This window comes from Mobula hypostoma, chromosome 1 (genome assembly GCF_963921235.1).
Source record: "Mobula hypostoma chromosome 1, sMobHyp1.1, whole genome shotgun sequence".
Taxonomy (NCBI): domain Eukaryota; kingdom Metazoa; phylum Chordata; class Chondrichthyes; order Myliobatiformes; family Myliobatidae; genus Mobula; species Mobula hypostoma.
Genome location: NC_086097.1, coordinates 123,451,161 through 123,473,222, shown reverse-complemented (window position 1 = coordinate 123,473,222; position 22,062 = coordinate 123,451,161). Strand labels below are relative to the sequence as shown.

Genomic DNA, 22,062 nt, shown 5'->3' with positions numbered 1-22,062 from the left:
GAGAGCATCGTACTTAGCGGCTAGCCTTATTGCTAAGGCTAAGAAGCCTTTCACTGTTGGTGAAGAATTGATTCTGCCTGCTGCCAAGGACATGTGCCATGAACTATTGGGAGAAGCTGCAGCTAACAAGATGGCACAGGTTTCACTTTCAGCTACCACAGTTTCAAGGAATCGATGACATAGCGGAGGACATCAAAGCACAGCTGTTGGAACAGCTTAACGAGTCACCATGGTATGCTATCCAGGTCGATGAGACTACCGATGTCGACAACATGGCAATGCTGCTGGTTTATGTGCGATATATATTTCAAGACGATGTTCAGGAGGATATGTTGTGTGCACTGCCGCTGCCAACTAACACAACTGGGGCAAAACTATTCAAGTCTTTGAATGACGACATGTCAGGCAAACTGGACTGGTCATTCTGTGTTGGAATATGCACAGACAGGGCTGCAGCTATGACTGGACGTCTGTCTGGTTTCACTACCCGAGTCAAAGGGGTTGCTCCTGAATGCCAGTCTACACACTGTGTCACACACAGGGAAATGCTGGCTAGCTGAAAAATATCACCTGATCTTAACAGCGTATTGAGTGGTGTTGTTGAAGTTATCAATCACGTCAAAGCAAAAGCCCTTAACTCAGCTCTGTTTGAGCAGCTTTGCAAGGAAATGGATGCAGAGCACAAACGCCTTCTCTTACACACTGAAGTCAGGTGGCTATCAAAGGGGAGAGCCCTGGCCAGGGTTTCTGAGTTAAGAGCAGCTACAGAGATTTCTTTCAGGAAAAAGGTCACCACTGGCAGCACACTTCAGTGATGAGGAGTGGATAGCAGAACTCGCTTATCTGTGTGTCGTCTTCAAACTGCTCAATGAACTCAATTTGTCACTTCAGGGGAGAATGACAACTGTCTTCAAGTTGGCAGATGAAGTGTCTGCTTTCAAAGCTAAACTAGAACTGTGGGGACGGCGAGTGGACAGGGGCATATTTGACATGTTCCCAATATTAGCTGGGATTTTGGGAGAGACTGAGGCTTCACCGTCTTTCTCACAGCTGGTGCGCGATCACCTAACTTCGCTGTCAACAGAATTCGAGCATTACTTCCCAACCGCAAATGACCCAAGACGTGCAAAGGAATGGGTCCATGACCCATTTGTGAATGTCCCCAGTAAATCATCTATGTCAGCGCGGGAAGAAGATCAATTCCTCGAGCTTGCAAATGACGGTGGGCTGAAAAGTATGTTTGACATAACATCTCTGCCGGCATTCTGGATCAAAGTCAAGGCTGAATATCCTGAGATAGCCACGAAAGCACTGACAATGTTGCTTCCATTTCCAATATCATATCTTTGCGAAGCGGGGTTTTCTGCAATGAATGCAATAAAAACTAAATTGTGGAATAGACTGGACATAAGGAACCCCCTTTGAGTATCGCTGTCTCCCATCGCCCCTCGATAGGATCGTCTTGTTGCAGGGAAACAAGCCCAGGGCTCACACTGATTCAGCGATATTGGTGTGTTGCAATGATTTTATATGTTCATACGGGGAAAATATGTGCTGTGTGTTTAATATCCAAACGTTACTTAAAATGTTATGATGCCATTGACTTATAAGTGACTTATAATTGACTTATCACTATATTCATGCGAGGAAAATATGCACTGCGTGTTTAATATTAAATTCGTTGGATAAACCCTTTTAGAAAAGAAATTGAGTATATTGGTCACTTTTAAGTGACACAATTGACTTATCACCTGTATTCTGGTCGTGATTAACACCCGCTCCCCCCCCCCCCAGTGTTACCAACTGTCCCGTATTAGCTGGGACGTCCCGTATATTGGGCTAAATCGGTTTGTCCCATATACGGGACCGCCCTTGCTCCGTATTTCCCCCGCAAAGATAGAGCGTTCCTATGAAACGTTCATGCTGAATTGACGTAAAGCATAGAAGCAATTACCATTAATTTATATGGGAACATTTTTTTGAGCATTCCCAGACTCAAAACATAACCTACCAAATCATACCAAATGACACATAAAACCTAAAATAACACTAACATAGAGTAAAAGCAGGAATTATATGATAAATACACAGCCTATATAAAGTAGAAATAATGTATGTACAGTGTAGTTTCACTGAACAGAATCGCTAAAAATGATTTGTCGAAAAAAATCAGCACGTACACACATGCACACACAGGTACCCGTGCGAGGCTTCATGGTCATGGTTGTCTTTCTCAGGGTAAACACAGCGTACTTACTGCTACTCTTGTCCGTTGGCAACCCGACCTCCCCACCCCCCAGGTCAGCCGGTCAGCAAGAATATTGTCAATAATAAACCGGTCCGCGGTGCCAAAAAGGTTGGGACCCCTTCTCTTCTGCACACCACTGGTGTAACATGTGGTTATTTGAGTTACTTTCGCCTTTCTGCCAGCTTGATCCAGTCTAGCCATTCTCCTCTGATCTCTTTCTTAACAAGGCATTTTTGCACCCAGAACTGCCACTCACTGGATGTTTTATTTTGTTGCGTCATTCTCTGCAAACACTAAAGACTGTTGTGCATGAAAATCTCAAGAAATCAGCAGTTTCTGAGATACTCAAGCCATCCAGTCTGGCACCAACAATCATTCCACGGTCAAAGTCACTTCAATCACATTTCTTCCCCATTCTAATGTTTAGTCTGAACAACAACTGAACCCCTTGACCATGTCCGCCTGCTTTTATGCATTGAGTTGCTGCCACATGATAGGCTGAATTAGATATTTACATTAATGAGCAGGTGTATGGCTGTACCTAATAAAGTGGCCACTGAGTGTAATGTTACAGTGAAAGTACGGTGCAGTAGACAATAAGTTGCAAGGTCATAATGAGGGAGATTGTGAAGTCAAGAGTACATTTTAAGCAGATGACATGAAGGTTGGACAGATGACACAAAGTTTGGTGGTGTTGTGGATAGTGTAGAAAGTTGTCATATGTTACAACAGGACATTGATAGGTTACAAAGTTGGGCTCAGGATTGGCAGATGGAGTTCAACCCGGAAAAATGAGAAGCAATTCACTTCAGAAGATCATAACTGAAGGCAGAGTACAGGTTAAAGATAGGATTCTTAGCAGTATGGAGGAACAGTGGGATCTTGGAGTCCATAGATCTTTCAAGTTTGCAGTGGTTAAGAAGGTGTATGATGTTTTGACCTTCATTAGTCAGGGGATTGAATTTAAGAGCAGTGAGGAAATGTTGCAGCTCTGTAAAACTCTGGTTAGGCCACATTTGGAGTATTGTGTTTAATTCTGGTTGCTTTATCATAGGAGGGATGTGGAAGTTTTAGGAGAGTGCATGGAGATTTACCAGGATGCTGCCTGGATTAGAGAGTGTGTCTTATGAGGATAGGTTGAGTGAGCTCAGGCTTTTCTCCTTGGAGCAAAGAAGGGCGAGAGATTACTGGATAGAGGTGTATGAGATGAACAGTGGCACAGATAAAGTCAAAAGTCAAAGTCAAAATACATTTATTACCAAATATGTATACAGAATACAATTCAGATTTATCCTCCTGCTGGCAGCCATGAAACAAAGAAACATCATGGAACCCTTTCAGGAAAACATCAAACACCAAATGCATGGAAAAAAATAACAAATTGCACAAACAATGCATGGAATACCAACACCACACCAGGAGTCCAGGAGGAGTCAGTTTAATTCAATTCAGTGCCACACTGATAGCTGACTGCAGGCTGTAGAGTCAGTCTTCACCGCAGTGCCCCAGTCTGCATCAATTGCCCTGATCGAACTGCTCAAAATCAGTAAAAAAAATGAGAAACAGAATCCAGAAACACGTACAGCATGAACATCAAAGTCCTCCGAAACAAGTCTACAGCCACAAGCTCCACTGATCAATCACGCAGTGTGGATTCCAAGACTCCTGCACATTACTCTAACAGTACCTCGCGAGAGAGAAAGGAAGACCAGTCAAATGCAGGTAAATGGCGCTGAAACCACATCTCCACTCTCGGCTTGGTCAACTTCAACCTTGCTCGCCACGTCAATTGGAAAAAAGCAATCGAGCTGATCATGGGCTCACACCCTGTATCCAGGCCTCCAAGCTGCTCGCAAGCTCACCAAACTCCCTCGGAGACAGCAGAGCACCGGATCACTCAACTGGCCCAAAAACACACCCTTAAAATGTAAATCACAGGCTCCAATCGCATGCAGCTTAGTAGTAGAATCATATTTAAAAGAAGTAAAAGAAATAAAGAAGAGAGAGCATCTGGGGTGGATAAGTTCTTTGATTATGCTGTCTGTTTTACCGACGCATTGAAAAGATTAGACAGAGCCCATGTAGAGGAGGCTGGTTTGGTGATGTGCTAAACTGTGTCCACAGCTGTATAGTTTCTTTCAGTCAAAGGCAGAACAGTTGCCGTACCAAGCAGTGCTACATTTGCATGCTTTCTATGATGGGGAGGGTCAAAGGAGACAGGCTAATTTTTTTTAGCCTCCTGAGAAAGTAGAGGCATCTCTGAGCTTTTTGGCTGTGGTGTCCACGTGGTGTCCATTGGATCAGGACACGCCATTGGTGATGTTCACCCTTTGGAACTGAAAGCTTTCAATCATCTCAATCTCAACCACGTTAATGCAGTCAGGAGCATGTGCATCGCACCAACCCCACCTTCCTGAAGTCAATGGCCAGCTCTTTTGTTTCACGGACATTGAAGGAAAGGTTTGCAGAAGGCAAAGAGTGGGAATAAATAGGGCCATTTCTGGTTGGCTGCCATGACCAATGGTGTTAGTGTTGGGTCCATTACTTTTCAAATTATAATGGAATAATGATAATGGATAATGGAACAGGGTGACTTTGGGACCAAATTCGACTTCCCATTCCCATTCTGATGTGTCATTCTATGGCTTCCTTTACTGCCATGATGAAGCCATACTCAGGTTGGAGAAGCAACAGCTCATATTCTTTCTGGATAGCTTCTAACCTGATAGCATGAACATTAATTTCTCTAACTTCTAATTCCTTACCTGATTTTGGCTTCTCTCCTATCCCTTCACCTCTCCTCATCTGCCTATCACCTCCCTGTTGGTGAGGAATGATATTCAGTCCCTTGCGAGGGGGGACATAGGATCAGGAGACGTAGAGTCAGTATGGATAGAACTGAGAAATTCTAAGGGTAGAAGGACCCTAATGGGAGTTATCTACAGGCCCCCCAAACAGTAGTCTGGATGTAGGGTGTAAGTTGAATCAAGAGGTAAAGTTGGCATGTCGCAAATGTAATGCTACAGATTTTACAGGGGATTTCAACAGGCAGGTAGATTGGAGGAATCAGGTTGGTACTGGACCACAAGAAAGGGAATTTGTGGAGTCCCTCTGAGATGGATTCTTAGAACAGCTTGTACTGGAGCCTACCAGAGAGAACGCAATTCTAGATTTAGTGTTGTGCAATGAACCCCATTTGATCAGGGACCTTGAGGTAAAGGAGCCATTAGGAGGTAGTGACCATAATATGTTAAGTTTTAATCTACAATTTGAGAGGGAGAAGGGAAACTCGGAAGTGTCAGTATTACAGTTCAACAAAGGGAATTATGGTTCTATGAGGGAGGAGCTGGCCAAGGGTCGATGGAACAATACTCTAGCAGGGATGACAGTGGAACAACAATGGCAAGTATTTCTGGGAATAATGCAGAAGGTGCAGGATCAGTTCATTCCAAAGAGGAAGAAAGATCCCAAGGGGAGTAAGGGGAGGCTGTGGCTGACAAAGGAAGTAATGGAGAGTATAAAAATAAAAGAGAAGTATAACATAGCACAGATGAGTGGGAAGCTGGAGGACTGGGAAACTTTTAAAGAGCAACAGAAGGTTACTAAAAAGGCAATACGTGGAGAAAAAATGAGGTACGAAGGTAAACTAGCCAAGAATATAAAGGAAGATAGTAAAAGCTTCTTTGGGTATGTGAAAAGCAAAAAAATATAGTTAAGACCAAAACTGGGCCCTTGAAGACAGAAACGGGTGAATTTATTATGGGGAATAAGGAAATGGCAGACGAGTTGAACAGGTACTTTGGATCTGTCTTCACTAGGGAAGACACAAACATTCTCCCAGATGTAATAGTGGCCAAAGGATCTAGGGTAATGGATGAACTGAAGGGAATTTATATTAGGTAGGAAATGGTGTTGGATAGACTGTTGGGTCTGAAGGCTAATAAGTCCCCGGGACCTGATGGCCTGCATCCCAGGGTACTTAAGGAGGTGGCTTTAGAAATCGTGGACGCATTGGTAATCATTTTCCAATATTCCGTAGTTTCAGGATCAGTTCCTGTGGATTAGAGGGTGGCTAATGTTGACCCTCTCTTCAAGAAGGGAGGAAGAAAGAAAACAGGGAATTACAGACCGGTTATCCTGACGTCAGTGGTGGGAAAGATGCTGGAGTCAATTATAAAAGATGAAATTACGACACATCTGGATAGCAGTAACAGGATCAGTCCGAGTCAGCATGGATTTACGAAGGGAAAATTGTGCTTGACTAAGCTTCTGGAATTTTTTGAGGATGTAACTATGAAAATGGACAAAGGAGAGCCAGTGGATGTAGTGTACCTGGACTTTCAGAAAGCCTTTGATAAGGTCCCACATAGGAGATTAATGGGCAAAATTAGGGCACGTGGTATTGGGGGCAGAGTACTGACATGGATTGAAAATTGGCTGGCTGTCAGAAAACAAAAAGTAGTGATTAACGGGTACCTTTCGGAATGGCAGGCAGTGACCAGTGGGGTACTGCAGGGTTCAGTGCTGGGACGGCAGCTGTTTACAATATACATTAATGATTTAGATGAGGGAATTAAAAGTAACATTAGCAAATTTGCCAATGACACAAAGCTGGGTGGCAGTGTGAAATGTGAGGAGGATGTTATGAGAATGCAGGGTGACTTGGACAGGCTGGGTGAGTGAGCACATGCATGGCAGATGCAGTTTAATGTGGATAAATGTGAGGTTATCCACTTTGGTGGTAAAACCAGGAAGGCAGATTATTATCTAAATGGAGTCAAGCTATGAAAAGGGGAAGTACAACGAGATCTAGGTGTTCTTGTACATCAGTCACTGAAAGCAAGCATTCAAGTACAGCAGGCATTGAAGAAAGCTAATGGCATGCTGGTCTTCATAACAAAGGAATTGAGTATAAGAGCAAAGAGGTCCTTCTGCAGCTGTACAGGGCCCTGGTGAGACCACACCTGGAGTACTGTGTGCAGTTTTGGTCTCCAAATTTGAGGAAGGACATTCTTGCTATTGAGGGAGTGCAGCGTAGGTTCACAAGGTTAATTCCCGGGATGGCGGGACTGTCATATGTTGAAAGATTGGAGCGACTGGGCTTGTATACTCTGGAATTTAGAAGGCTGAGAAGGGATCTTATTGAAGCATATAAGATTATTAAGGGATTGGACATGCTGGAGGCAGGAAGCATGTTCCCGCTGATGGGTGAGTCCAGAACCAGAGGCCATAGTTTACAAATAAGGGGTAGGCCATTCAGAACAAAGTTGAGGAAAAACTTTTTCACCCAGAGAGTGGTGGATATATGGAATGCTCTGCCCCAGAAGGCTGTGGAGGCCAAGTCTCTGGATGCTTTCAAAAAAGAGATAGATAGAGCTCTTAAAGATAGCGGAATCAAAGGTTATGGGGATAAGGCAGGAAGTGGATACTAATTGTGGATGATCAGCCATGATCACAGTGAATGGTGGTGCCGACTCGAAGGGCCGAGTGGCCTACTCCTGCACCTATTGTCTATTGTCCTTCCTCCTTTCTTCCATGGCCCACTCTCCCATCAGATTCCTTCTTCTTCAGCCCTTAACCTTTTCCTCTCAGCTTCTTATTTCATCCCCACTCCCACACTCCTCCACATTTCCTCTCACCTGGCTTCATCTATCATTTGCCATCTTGTACTCCTTCCCCTTCCCCACTTCATTTTACAGGCATCTTCTCCCTTCCTGTCCAGTCCGGATGAAGAGTCTTGGCCTAAGAAGTTGAATGCTTATTCCTTTTCCTAGATACTGCCTGACCTGCTGAGTTTCTCCAGCACATTTCATGTGTCCCTCAAGATTTCTAGCATCTTATGAAACTCTTGTGTTTATGATGCAATGTTGATACTTTTTAGACATTGGTCAGACCACATTTGGAGTACAGTAAGCAGCTTTGGGTGCCATATCTAAGGAAGGACTGGTATTGAAGAGATTCCAGAGGAGGTTTACAGGAATGATCCTGGGGATGAAAGGGATAACATAAGTAGAGTGTTTGATGGCCTGGGACTCTAATCACCGGAGCTTAAAAGGATAAAGGATGATCCCATTGATTGGACGATTGAAAGAAGTGGATAGAGTGGATATGGAGAGAGAACACTTCCAGTCGTGGAAGAATCTAGGACCAGAGAGCACAGCCTCAGAATAAAAGGATGTTCCTGAGAACTGAAATAAGGAGTAATGTATTGGCCAGAGGGTGGTGAATCTCTGGAATTCATTGCCACAGACAACTGTGGAGGCCAAGTCATTGGGTATATTTAAAGAAAAGTTTGATGGGCTCTTGATTAGTCAGGGCATCAAAGGTTACGGGGAGAAGGCAGGAGGATGGGGTTGAGAGGGACAATAAATCAGCCATGATTGAATGGACAGGCAGACTCGATGGGCTGAATGGCCTAAATCTGTTCCTATGTCTTATGGTCTTATGGACCAGCTTCTTGAAGCATTTCATGATGGGGATGTCAGCCACTGGGCAGCAGTCATTAGGGTATGTTATCTTGTTTTTTTTGGGTACTGGGTTGACAATGGTCTTCTGAAAGCAATGTGGGAACCTTATATTTAAGTAGGGAATAGTAAAAACGTCTGCACCAGCTGATCTACACAGGATCTGGGTTAGATGCTTTTCCCAGATTCAGTCTCCAGAAGACTGATCTTATGTTGGCAATAGTGCCTGTGGGTTTCAGAAGCTATTGGGTTTGGTGGAGACATTCCAATCCTCTCATGTTCAAACCATTCATTGAAAGTGTTAAGCTGATTGGGAAGGAAACGCTGTTGTTGGCGATGCTGTCTGACTTTGTTTTAGTAACCCATTATAGCATGTAAGTTCTGTCATAACTGATGACTGGAAGTAGATGGAAGTTGGAAGTTGTATTTATTTTTGATAACTACTGGGGCAGCACAGCAATGCAAGGCTTTACAATGCCAGGAGTAAAATTGATTGGGGTTCAATTCCTGCTGCTGTCTGTTAGAAGTTTATACATTCTGCCTGTAATAGAATGGCTTTCCTGCAGTTGCTCTGGTTTCCTGCCACATTACAAATATGTATAGGTTGGGGTTGTGAGTAGTGGGCATGCTATGTTAGCATAGGAAGCATAAAGGCATTTACCGGCTACCCAGAACAATCCTCATCTAATCTATTGACTTCCATGGCAAATATCTCTCTGCGTGATTTAGTCAGACTTATGAAAATGAAAAAAAAACACATGATCATCAAAGTTTGCTGAGGATTTGCTCAATGCTTTCCTGATGGGATCCACCCTTTGATCTTCAGAGACCACTGCCTATTATCAAGTTGAACTGAGGATAGTCTAAGAAGTTGTCTGATTTCCTGGTACTTTTGCCTAAACAGGACAGAATCTATTGTCTTGAATTATTTCACCTCTTAGTCTATACTTGCACCTACATTTGGTGACCACTTCATTAGGTACACCTGTAAACCTGCCCGTTAATGCAAATGTCTAACTAGTCAATCATATGGCAGCAACTTGATGCATAAAAGCATACAGACGTGGTCGAGAGGTTCAGTTGTTGTTCAGATCAAACATAAGAATAGGGAAGAAATTTGATCTAAGTGACTTTGACAATGGAATATTTGTTGGTGCCAGATGGAGTGGTTTGAGTATCTCAGAAACTGCTGATCTGCTGGGATTTTCATGCACAACAGTCTCTAGAATTTACAGGGAATGGTGTGAAAAACAAAAAAGCATCCAGTGAACAGCAGTTCTGTGGGCAACAACACCTTGTTAATGAGAGAGGTCAGAATAGAATGGCCAGACTGGTTCAAGCTGGCAGGAAGGCAGCCGAAACTCAGATAACAATGCATTACAACAGTGGTGTGCAGAAGAGCAGCTTCGAACACACAACATGTAAAAACCTAATAAAGTGGCCACGAGCGTATGTTCTTATTTTTCAGTAACTCTGTCAGGGAATTCATTGCCTGGCTTCCAAATGGAAACAAAACTTACCGATTTGTTCATTTAATCCTCAACATGATTCTAATTCCTTTACCAACCACAGAATGATGAAATAAGCCACTCCTTTATAATAGCAATAGATATATCAATTAATGATCCAGTGAAAAAGAACTCTTGGTATATTCCAGAATCTTTTCACTATTACATAGAATTACCAACTATATTTGGTGCGTACTTAATATTTCAGTTATATTTGAGTAATCTTGTGTGTGTACATATATATAGGTTGATTAAGCATTCCTGTTCGATTAAATCATTAATTATGGGTTATATATGAAAATATGTTAATTGCATACTACATCATGCTAGCACATGATACACATGCGCCTCGTTTGAAGTAAACCTGAAGTTAGACTCACTTTTTGGACTTCCATCTCTTCCTTTGAATTAGTTTCATGTTTTAAAGTTACAAAACATAACAACTGGGTAAGTAAAAGTTTGTTTTGCCTGACTACAAAAATGTAACTTAGTTAAATAATGGTTCACAGTCTAACCTCTGATCTCCAAAAAGAAACTAAAGAGGCAAATATTTAAAATCATAGTTTGCATTAGCTTTAGGCTAGTTTAAATCTGATCCAGATTTAAATTCTGGAAACAGCAAGTTGTTTACAGGAAAATTATAGAAAATGCATAGTACCTAGACCACTCTTTATTACTTGTACAAAGGTGAAGTTTATAACCACTGTTGTTTTCAACCCTAGAGTGCTTTTATTATATTGATGATCTCTTATCTGATTGCTTCTCATGTAACCAAATAACAGTGAAGGTTTCATGATTTTTATTTAATATTCTTTGGATTCTTGCTGTCTTGCAATGGAAAAAGAAGTTCAAAGTAAATTTATTATCAAAGTGCATATATGTCACTATATACTCAAGAGAGTCTGCAGATGCTGGAATTCCAGAGTAACATACACAAAGTACTGGAGGAATTCAGCAGGTCAGACAGCATTTATGGAAAGGAATAAACAGTTGACGTTTCAGGCAGAAACCCCTCATCGGGGTAACGAGGGTTCTCAGCCTGAAACGTCGACTGTTTATTCCTTTCCGTAGATGCTGCTTGGCCTGCTGAGTTCCTCCAGTATTTTGTGTGTCACCATGTTCTACCTTGAGTTTCGTTTTCTTGCAGGCATTTATAGAGAAATATAGAAATTCAATAGAATTTATGAAAAATAATAAATAACAAAGACTGACAACAAACCAATGTGCAAGACAAATCATACAAATAATAAAAAAGTAAATAATATCTACTGAATTGTGGAGTCCTTGAAATTGATTCAGTTAACTTTTTCAGGAGAATGATGGTTGTAGGAGTGATGGTTGTAATAGTCTTTTGGTTGTAGAGTCAGTTCACTGTTGAGGTGTATCAAGTTATCCACACTGGTATTTTACATAAGGTATTTTACGATCAATTATAAGTGACATATACTTTAATGTTATATCTATAATAATTATAAATTATTATAATTGTATTTTAATGGTGTAGGTCAGGGTACTATTAAAGTGCAAAAGTCTTAGGCACATGTATAGCTAGAGTGTCTAAGAATTGTGCACAGTACTGTATTTGTCAACGTGGAGTGGAGAGCAAGTTTGTAAATCTAGCAGGAGCAAAGGATGTTGGGAATGGGAAGACTGGAGTGCCGCGGGAGAGGTGTGGGACAGGTAGCAGAGAAGGAGTTCCGAGTGGGGGTTGGCGCGGGTGCAAACTCACCCGGCTCTGAGACATGAGGCAAGGTCATTTGATTCCAAACAATTGATTTATTGATCGTTACAGAAAGTCTCACTGGTACTTCCTGCTCCCTCTCCCCCTTCCCCTTTTCCCAACAGTGATTCCCCTTCCCCTGCCTCCTTCCACTCTCAATCCACAGTAGAGACCCATATCAGAATCAGGTTTATCATCACTCACATATGTCATTAAATGTGTTTTTTTTTGTGGTAGCAGTACAGCGCAATACATACAAGCACTACAGTACTGTGCAAAAGGTTTAGACACCCGAGCTGTATATATGTGCTTAAGACTTTTGCACAGTACTATACTGTAGAATAAGTTGAAGCAATAGTACTCATTATTTCTTAATTTGTACAGTAGAAGGTGGCTTAGTAACGCAGTGGTTAGCTCAACGCTTTACAGTACCAGCGACTCGGGTTCATTTCCTGTTGCTGTCTTTAAGGAGTTTGTACGTTTTCTCCCCGTGACCGCGTGGGTTTCCTCTGGGTCCAAAGACCTACTGGTTGGAAGGTTAATTGGCCATTGTAAATTGTCCCGTGACTAGGTTAGGGTTAAATCGATGGTTGTTGGTCGGCGTGGCCTGAGGGTCCGGAAGGGCCTATTCCGCACGTTATCTCATTGAATAAATAAATAAATAAAACTACAATTATTTTCAACTACAGATTAAAATCTTTGGCTATTTAAAAGGTCTAAAGCTTATCTGGTTTTGTTGCATTGATGCAAATTGTAATTCCATGTGAATGGCCCAGTACAAAGGCTTCTATTCATCAATGGAATGTACAGAAACGCAAAGCATAACTAACTTTTAATTGAGTAATTTTGATATATTTCCTGTGTACATGCACATTGGCATTCTGTGCCTGATTGAGAAATGACCTTGTAGCAGAGGAAACTTATGGCTGTCATTTATTTCTTTTTAAAGGAAACAAAAAATGTGCCAAAAGGAGGGAAATGGGAATAATGGTACTGGGAACCTCAGATGCACTAAGGGAAACTGTAAGGTTATGTAATTTTTTTGGTAATTATACAAATGTTTGAGTGAAATTTTATGTAATTGCTTTGGAGGTGCTATGAGTTGGTAGCATTCCTGAATTGAATTGAAAATACACTTGGACTAAGATGTTAACTGTCCTGTGCTATCACCAGTGGGATCATCAGTTCATCTGCCACCTGTCTTCAGGAGTTTCGGCCCACTTACAATCAAGACTCCCTCAAGGTGGTGGGACAGCAGTGCTAAAGCACCACTTCCCACTGGTGAGCTTAAAACTTGGCATCTGCCTCTATCAGAGTTGTGGGTTGCTTCCATCCAAGAGATAGTCTACTCTTCAGGTGTCTATGCAACTACCGAAGGGTTTGCAAAGGATGGATACACTGTCTAACTATCTGCCCCTCTGGACGTACTTGGTCCACACCCATGTCTCTGCTGCCTCAGCTACAGCCCTGCTGGTTGACTTGATCTCTCTTCTAGTGAAGCCAAGGTCACGCAGCCACTTCTGGAAAGTGAACGCAATAAACCCACGGCAGCCTACTTCGAATGGATAGCATGAGACCTTCCACCCTCTGTCTCTGCACTCTGATCTTAATTCTGCATACTTGGTTAGCTTGCACTCATGGGCTTCATCGATGTTGTCTTCCCAGGGGACTGTGAGTTCACCAATAACCACTTCTTTGCTGGTGTCAGACCATATGATTATATCTGGACGCAATGTGGTGAAAGCTATTTGCTCCGGGAAACTGCCTTTCCCATCCAGGTCGGCCTTGACACACCAATCATTGGCTGAAGAAAGTATGCTTGATCGTGAGCCTGTGCTGTACACCCTTGACTTGGAGCCTTCTTTCACAAATGATATGCGGTGTTCTGTGCAGCATGGGGCATGAGATAAGTTGTGCTGCAGTACTCTCTGCTCAACCGCTTCTGTTACAACTTTGAGAACGTTGTTATGTCTCCATATGTACATGCCGCTGGAAAGATTGACTCTGCATGCACTCAAAATATGTCGAAGTGTTCGCTTCTTGCCACATGCAGCACACCTGTCTGTCTTACCTTCATACCAGGTGCTGAGGTTGGGAAGTGTTGGGAGCAAATCGTACGCTGCTCCGGATAAAAAAGAAATGCGGAGCAGTTCCATCTGCCACAGAACATTCCAAGATACCGTTTGTAGATGTCATTGTTCAACGCTTTCCCACTAGGTCCAAGCCCCTTGTTTGGCCAGGCCAGCTGTTTTAGCTAACCTCTTCTCCTCTTCTACCTCTCGTATTTCTTGTGTTACAAGCTCACGGCGTTCCTTACCTGTAGAAGATGACCACCACTTGTGGGTTGTCCATCCAAGTCCCTGGCGGCCTAGCTGGGTAGCCCCAACTGTCTCTTTGTGCTTCAATCTAGACTCTGCCTCATCAACTGCTACATGGACTGACCACTTCCTGCCTGATCTCACATCCGGCTGGGTGTTCTTGATGACAGGGTCTTCTGAGTCCCGAAGCATCAAGAATAATCTTACTTTGGCTACCTTGACCTCTTCAACAAGGGATTGCACTGGGATGGTAAGCTTTGTCTGGCTACTGTGGATTGCAACATTGGTGAGGCTGCTCGGTACTTCAAGTCACTTCTTCACATACTTGTTGATCTTCTGGTCCATTGCCTCAACATGGGACATTGCCACTTCATAGACAGTTAGTGGCCACGTTATCTGTGGCATCAGTCCGTACTGCAAGCACCACAACTTCAACTTGCCAGGCAAGCCACACTTGTCGACAGACATCAGACCTCTGCTGATCTGTTCTCCTGTCTCTTGAACACTCTTGGTGTCTCTCAGCTCCTCTGTGTACCATTGCCCAAGGCTCTTAACAGTTGGTCCTGAATGGATGGAATCTCCTTTCCACAAAGGATGAAATGAAAGTCAACCAGCTTTCCTCTCCTAAGAACAAGGCTCCGTGACTTTTTGGTCTTGAGCTTCATTCTTCCCCAATTCATTAGCTCTTCGAGTCTAGATAGTACACTTTCCACTGCCTCCGTGCTAGGACCCAAAAGGGTGAGATCATCCATGAACGCTCGTATTGGTGGTAACTCCCCTCCGCCATCAATGTGAATTTAATGAAAATTAATGTGAATCGAACAATATCAATAATGATGTCAATATCTCTAACTTTCTTCCTATATGATAAAATATTGCCAGGACTCCAGCGGGTTGTATGTACACCACTGTACATGCAACGATGCAGATAGTAGGAATCTGAAATAATAACAAAATGCTGTGAAAAAATCAGCAGATCAGGCAGCATCCATGGACAGAGAATCAAACCAATAACCTTTCATTAGAACTGCAGTTGTTTTGATTCTGTTTGTTTTAGATCAGGGTATTTGGGCCCAGCAAGTCCCTCACATCACCATCTCAAAGGCCTGGTTCAGCCAGGAAAGCGGAAGGGACTCTTTCCTTTGATATCAGCACCTTAGCGGAATTTTAACTGGTCCATCAATTTACATAATCTGGCTACAAGAATTGATCAAAGTCTGGGTGTGACTTGTCAAATGATTTACCTTGTTTCATCTAAGGCCTCTTCAACAGCTACAAAAGCAAAGACAAAGTAAATCTATTATCAGTGTCATCATATACTATCTTCAGATTCATTTTCTTGCATGCATTCACTGGAAAAAAAGAAATACAAGATAATTTGTGAAAACTATACATAAGCAAGGACTGACAAACACCCACAAACGACCAATGTGCAAGAGTGTACAAACTGTGCAACTAAAAAAAAATTAATGCTGACAACATGAGTTGTAAAGTCCTTGGAAGCAGGTCTTTAGGTTGTGGAGTCAGTTCGGCATTGACATGAGTGAAGTTATCCTTGCTGATTCAGGAGCCTAAAGGTTGTAGGGTAATGACTGTTCCTGAATCCAGTGATGTGGGATGTAAGTCTTCAGTACCTCCTACGCAATGGCAGCAGCAAGAAGAGAGCATGGCCTGGATGGTGGGTGTCCTTGATGATGACTGCTGCTTTTTTATGACTCTGTTCCTCGTAAATGTGTTCAGTTGAGTCAAGAGGTCAATAGTATATTCTCCACTTGCCTTGTTCCATGTTATTGAATAACCTTCAAGCAGAGACAAACATAGTGCAGCACAGCCTACTGGGCTCGCACTGCATCTGTCTTCTCAAAACATGTGCTCTTTTCATCACAGCACAGCAGCTGCCCACCTACAAGATATGCTCCAGCAACTCCTTATGGCTCCTTTGATGTCACCTTGCAAACCAGTGACTTCTACCATGAGGCAATGGAAAACCGCCATTGCAATGTTCCTCTGCAAATTCACAACATGCCTTTATTAACATTGCATAAAAATCCTCAAACTCTCCACCCGGTAACATCTTCTGGTGTGCGGATCTGGATGGGAAATAAATCCTAGCCCTTTGGATAATATTGACAAGTACAAAATAGAGACAATTAAATAAGACAACTTTTGAGCTTGCTTTATTTATTATGACATTTCCATGTGTATAAACCTTTATGAATAATATTTAATTTCTAGCATAGAACAAGGTTATTTAAGGTTGTCATAGCCAGGGGGAGTAGTGGGGATATGCTCCCAGCACCTATTAAATGCTCCCAATGGCGTCTGTCTCAAATAGCCTCTGATAAACCAAGTCCAGTTCCTGGCATTCACATGTGGCTTAGCTACTAAGCCCAGCAGAACCATTTTTACTGACAGAAGAAAGGGCAAAGGTGGGTTACTGGTGGGTCAGTCGCTTTGACTAGATGGGGCTTGCCAGCTGTAGGAGAAAGAAAACTATAGGAGGAAGAAAGCTCTTATTTCAAACTGCTGTTGCCTTGCGGCTATACCCACTCACGGGGAAGGCTTTGGGAGTAAACCTACGGAAAAATATGGAGTTGGAGTCCCTAAGGCAGTCCTATATTGAGTTCAACACTGACTGGCAACTCCAGTGACGATGCTAGTGCCAAATTGTATTGGTGTCTGCCGTTCCTTTGGCTTCATCACCTATGCAGAGAGGGGGAGTCTGCTGCGTGAGTCTTGCCCTGGCTTACAGAGACAGCTAGGATGCCACATCCATGGTCAACCCTGCTCAGAGGAGGGTCTACTTCATAGAACACCTAGATGATAAATGTTACAATGCCATTATCATCTTGAATAGCACTTAAGGATTCTGAAGAGTTTTGTTTGACAATATTTTGAATGGCATTTAGGCTGCATAGTCAACACAGTGGATTAAACATTTTTGTGCCGATACATTTTTCCATAAAATTTTGGGTACTAAACTTGGCTCCATTGTGTCTACCTTTCAATCTGCCAAAAGGGTAGAATTTGTCTTGGAGGAAGACAAGTTTGTAACTTTATGTAGTACATGATTTTAAAATAGTTATATTCTCTGAGGTAATCAAAATTTGCATGTCTAAACATATACTGTAAGTATGTGCTGACTGGGCATGTTCGGAATGGGCTGATTACAATGCAGCCTGGTCTTTGGTTCACTCAGTAAATTACTGTAGTTTATTTTGACTTTAGAGTATAATGTAAAATTAACCCTATTTACCCAGTCACTCACATTACACCATCTCATTTTCCTTTCCTTTGAGAAATAAAAATCAAGAAATTTGTGTAATGTGTGACTGAATTTGTAACCATTCTCTTACAGAGCTCCCAGCAAGAAAAAATGTCTACACTCACTATTGGTCCTTAATTGTAATTCCTGCTGGTAGGTTGACAGAGAGAGCTTTTAAATGTAGACTAGGTAATAGTGTGATTTGTAGTTTGCTGAAGCATGTTGCTGGGATGATTTTAACAAATCAACTAGCAGGATAGTAATGAGATCAAACTAATTGTCTTACAGTGATGTCCAATATTGCTTCTAATCAGCTTCAATATAAAGTAAACTTGTGAGGGTTAGGTTGAAGTAAACCCAATGATTTTTTTTTTGAAGTTAGTATTATTTACCATTCTTAGATTCTAGGAGCTTGAAGTCGCAACCTTGTAGATCAAAGTCACAGGTGGGCATCAAGTCACTGCAGAGGACCCAGTCAAATGTTTTGATACAATGCAGTTGGACCCAATCCTCAGAAGATCTCGGAAACAATGGGAGCATGTCAGGAACATAATTCTGGCACTCTTCAGGTTCCAGACTCCATCACTGCAGACTTGATGTACAGTGTTAATGGCAGTATGGGTACATGCTCATCACTCACCAGCTCAACCTATCTGCTGACTGAAGTTGCATTGTTTAGAGCTCGAGTAGCCTCAGGGTGCTATGGAGATTACAAGTCACTTCTATTGCTTTTGTTGGAAGTCAATGCCATTCTGATCAGATTTTGTAGGCATTTGCTACTCACTAGTGTTGTGTGCAGACCCCCTCTGAGATGTCCAGGCACAATTCACTCCATCTACAATCACCCTCTGCCTTCTATGGGCCAGCCAATTCTGAATCTGTGTTGCCAAGATTCCCCGAATCCCATGGCTTCTGACTTTCTGAATGAGCTTACTGTGGGGAACCCATCAAATACCATACTAAAATTCCTAAACACCGCACATACCAGCCTATCTTCATCAATTTGTCACCTTCTTGCAAACTCAGTGTGCCTTTCACAAAGCCATGCTGATGGTCCCTAATAAGGCTATGCTTTTCCAAATGCTGGTTAATCCTGTCACTAAGAATCCTCTCTGCTGACTGGGTTATCATACAAGGAACGTTTGATAGCTCTGGGTCTGTACTTACTGGAATTTAGAAGGATGAGGGGGAATCTCATTGACACCTTTCAAATGTTGAAAGGCCCAAGGAGAGTAGACATGGAAAGAATGTTTCCCATGGTGGGGGAGTCTAGGACAAGAGGGCACAGCCTCAGGATAGAGGGGTGTCCATTTAAAACAAATGCGGAGAAATTTCTTCAGCCAGAGGCTGGTGAATTTGTGGAATTTATTAGCACAAGCAGCTATGGAGGCCAGGTCATTGGGTGTATTTAAGGAGAGCTTGATAGGTACTTGATTGGACATGGCATTAAAGGTTATGGGGAGAAGGCTGAGAAATGGCGCTGAGAAAGGGAAAGAGATCAGCCATGATTGAATGGTAGAGGAGACTCGATGGGTCAAATGGCCTAATTCTGCTTCTATGTCTTATGGCCTTATGGTAAGACTTACTGGTCTGTAATTCCCAGGGTTATGCCTATTACTTTTCTTGAAGAATATTTGCCAGCCTTCAATCTTCTTGTGCCACTCCTGTGACCAGGGAGGACACAAAGATCATCGACAATACCCCAGCAATCTCTTCTCTAACTTCTTGTAGTGACCTGGGATATATCTCATCTGGCCTTATCTATTTCTATTGTTTTTCAGAAACTCCAACACTACCACTTTCTTAAACTCAACGCGCTCCAGCACATAAGCCTATTCTATACTGACCTCACATTTGTCAAAATTCTTCTCACTGCTGAACACTGAAGTATTCAGTAAAGACCTCCTTCTTCAACTATGTTTCCCCCTTTAACTGTGAGTAGTCCTACCATCACTCTAGTCATTCTCCTGTTTTTCATGTAATTGTAGAATGCCCTTGGGTTATCGCTAATCCATCCCATCAAAGCCTTCACATGTCCCCTTCTAGCTCTCCTAAGTCCCTTCTTAAGTTCATTCCTGGCTACATTATTTTACTCAAGAGCCCTACTTGCATGCTTCCTTCTTCCTCTTGACTAAATGTTGCACTTCTCTTGAGTACCATTCCTCAATGGGACAAACCTATCCCGAATCCCATGCAAGTGCTCCCGAAACAAGCTCCAAATTTCAGCTGTGTATTTCCCTGAAAATATCTGCTCTCAATTTACGTTCCTCAGTTTCTGCATAATACAATCATAACTAACCACCCCAATTAAATTCTTCCCTATATCACCTGTTCCTTTCCTTGTCCATGGCTATTTCAAAGGTCAGGGAGTTGTGGTCACTTTCTCTGAAATGGTCACCCATAGAGAGATCTGTCACCTGACCAGGTTCATTACCTAGCACTAGATCCAGTGTGGCCTCTCCTCTGGTTGGCCTGTCTGCATAATGTGTCAGGAATCCTTCCCAAACACACCTAACAAACTCTGCCACATTTAAACCTTGTGCACTAAGGAGGTCCTAATCAATGTTAGGGAAATTGAAGTCACTCCTGACACCAGTTCTAATTCCGGACCTTCCCAAAATCTGAATACTTACAGAATCTGCCCTTCAGTGTCCTCGTGCCTATGGTGGGCCTCTAGAAAACTCCCAATAGAGTGCTCATAACCTTCTTGTGTCTGACCTTCCAATTACACTGAGTCGATAGGCAATGCCTCCACAATATCCTCCCTTTTTGCAGGTTTCCTGACCTACTCCTGACTAGCATTGCCATAACTAGTATTTCCTCCCCATCTCTTTTGAAATATCTAAACCCTGGAACATTGAGCTGCCAATCCCATCCTTGCAAAAACCAAGGAATTCCATGCACCAACCCCTACTGCCAGTTCAGCATTTCCATATATGCTGATTTACTCATTGGAGACAGAGTCGATTCACCAACGATGAAGTTTATTTCTATGACAAATTTTGATTTGAATACCACTTAAATCCAGCACAACACTGTTACATTAATGTAATCCCACTAGCAGTTTACAGAGTGCCATATATATTTTGAACTTTATTATCTAGCAACTGAATTGGCTATTTTTCATCATTATTTTGTTTTGATAATGAGGTCAAAAGTTGTTAGTTCCGTAACTCTCCTGTAAATGTAGGTAATAAGCCCACAGTCCGCAGAATATATGGACCACGTGATGGATTGCCGAACTTCCGTAAGTCATGATGGGATGTGAATGGTGAACCCCTTTCATATTTCCAAGGGGTTTATATAATTCATGAAACAGAGCTCATTCTAGTTTCACAGGTTTTGAGTAATGTTCTATCCCTTTATATCCAGGCAACAAATACAAACGTTTGTATAGACAAAGGGGCAAACGTGCTTGCAAAAAATTAGCCCGCTGGAGGGTCTCGGCCCGAAACGCTGACCTGTACTCTTTTCTATAGATGCTGCCTGGCCTGCTGAGTTCCTCCAGCATTTTGTGTGTGTTTCCAGTATCTTCACATTTTCGTTGTTTGTGATTGGAAAAAAATAAACCAGTACTTTAGGGAGAATAAAAGGGGCAGCATGAATTGCAAATTTTCAAAAATCACTGTCCGACATCTTTGTGCCACTGTTTATTTCTCTTAAAGATTCTCGCCCTAACCCTTTTGGTTACCTATAAGGCATACACGAATTGCCCCGTGTTTCAATTTATTTATTTACTTAATTATTTATTATTAATATTATTATTATAGGTTTCTTTTTGTATTTGCACAGTTTGTCAGTCTTTGCTTGTGTGCAGTTTTTTCCATTCTTTCCATTGTACTTCTTTGCTCTACTGTGAATGCCTGGCAGAAAATGAATCTCAGGGTTTAATGACATAGGCACTTTGATAATACATTTACCTTTAAGAAAGCGCGAACATGGTTAATAATGCAGAAGCCCCACTTTAAGCAGAGAATAGGAAAGTCCAACATTTCAGCCAGTGCTTTGAGTTAGCTTTTTAAACTCCTGAACATGCGTGCGTATAGGTCGTTGAAATTTAAACAACTTCAGAGCTATCCTGACCCGCCCACTTCCAGCATCGGATCGGAGACGGGACAGGGAATGGGTGGGCGGTTCGCTCCTAGGACACCGAGGTAAAATCCTAAAAGGAGTCAATGCGCGTCCACTTTTTTTTTGACGGACTTCTTATTCTTTCAGTGTTTCGGCTGGGCGTCTCGGGACTCGGGAGTTAAAAGGAGGCGCGCAGGTTCGGATCCATGATGTAAGTGCGTTTACAGCACAATTCGGGAAGCGAAGCAGCTAAGGGCGATCTCCAGCTTGCCTGCCAGTGACGGAGCTGCCACCCCCCCTCCCGCATTATATTCATGATGAACGATCCCTCTCTGTTCCTCCACCTCAGGATTTTTCTACCAGACGACTCCTGCCCTGAACTTCCTCAATCGCCTTCCCTGTCCACAGTGCTTCCAGCTCCCCACACACACACCGCTCCGCAACCCTAGATACTTCCTCCCACTCCTC

At 42.5% G+C, this 22,062-nt stretch overlaps 1 protein-coding gene across 7 annotated transcripts in view; it reads left to right on the top strand.

The window, feature by feature from the left end:
* LOC134350204 (coiled-coil domain-containing protein 102A-like) overlaps window positions 1-22,062 on the top strand; it is a 657,542-nt gene that overhangs the window by 50,388 nt on the left and 585,092 nt on the right. For 5 of the 7 annotated variants that reach the window (XR_010018849.1, XR_010018848.1, XM_063055227.1 and 2 more), the window contains exon 1: window positions 21,678-21,805. The exons of 1 other annotated variant lie outside the window; for it this stretch is intronic. The gene's annotated coding sequence lies outside the window, so the exon portion shown is untranslated. Of the gene's footprint in view, window positions 1-21,613; window positions 21,806-22,062 lie in introns of those variants that run through there. One more of the 7 variants, XM_063055202.1, reaches the window with a different exon arrangement.